This window comes from Sinocyclocheilus rhinocerous, unplaced genomic scaffold, assembly GCF_001515625.1.
Source record: "Sinocyclocheilus rhinocerous isolate Xijiao unplaced genomic scaffold, SAMN03320098_v1.1 scaffold1534, whole genome shotgun sequence".
NCBI lineage: Eukaryota > Metazoa > Chordata > Actinopteri > Cypriniformes > Cyprinidae > Sinocyclocheilus > Sinocyclocheilus rhinocerous.
In genome coordinates, this window is record NW_015638992.1 from 6043 (window position 1) to 7034 (window position 992).

A 992-nucleotide genomic window follows, 5' to 3' on the forward strand; every position below is an offset into this window, starting at 1 on the left:
GGACATATCTAAAAACAATGGTATTGTCATGGCACGTTTTACCATTGTAACATTTCCAAAAACATGGTATTACCATGGTGTTTGTCAAAAAGCATGTTATTATGAGGGTTCATGTCCACAAAACATTATAGATATAAATAAAATGGTACTTTTGCGTTGGTATCATCCGTAAAATACATCAAGGGATACAATGTCCACAACACCTGCTGTGTGACAATCATAGACTGTATAAAAACAGGTGACAATCAGCATGAACGAAGGAGAACGAGACACTTACCGAGTGTCTGGCTTGTGGAAACATCATATCAGCCTGTTTTTGTGCTTTCTCTCTCTGAAGATGAAATGAAAAGGCTTTGGATGGTTGTCCTCTTTGTTCGGCCTTGATTTGGTCTAAACTGATGAGTTTGAAGGCAGAAAGAGCTTTAGTCTGCTCTCCTGAACAGATTTCCTGGCTGTGAATTCCTGTTTTCCTGGATTTTGTTCAGCTTTACAAACCTACATCAACTTCAGACAGCTCTGCTTTTGGAATAACAAAAACAACAGGCTATTTTTACTACAGTATGTGACATTGCGGTTTCACAAGAGAAAAATGAATCTTCTATTGAAACAGGCCGATTAATCCACAGCCAGGCTGATCATACTTGTCCAATTTCCAAATACAAGCTACCTGGCTAAAGCTAATAAATAAGTTTATACTGCAGGAAATGAGCAAAATGCGTTTGAAAATGAGGAAAAAACGTCTAAATCTGGTCGTGTGTTCGCTAGTCTTGCGTCTGTCTGGTTTAAGGCGGTGAAAGAACAGCCTGCGCTTGGAAAATCATGCCTCTTCCGCCGCTTCAGGACTCGTAAGGACGGACTCATGTGTGAAGTAAGACGCCAAATTACCGATTCTACTACGGGAAAGGCGTTCCTCATGAATATTAATTACGCCGTGTGCGCGTTGCCTGGCAACCTTCCGGGAGCGTATATTTACATCATCTAATTAATATTCA

The 992-nt window shown here is 40.3% G+C and overlaps 1 long non-coding RNA gene across 1 annotated transcript; it reads right to left on the reverse strand.

The window, feature by feature from the left end:
- Nucleotides 1-311: 311 nt before the first annotated feature.
- Nucleotides 312-992, reverse strand: LOC107750899 (uncharacterized). The gene is made up of 2 exons (XR_001641194.1): nt 500-992; nt 312-395 (listed from the first exon to the last, which is right to left on the reverse strand). It is a non-coding gene; the product is annotated as an uncharacterized LOC107750899 (long non-coding RNA).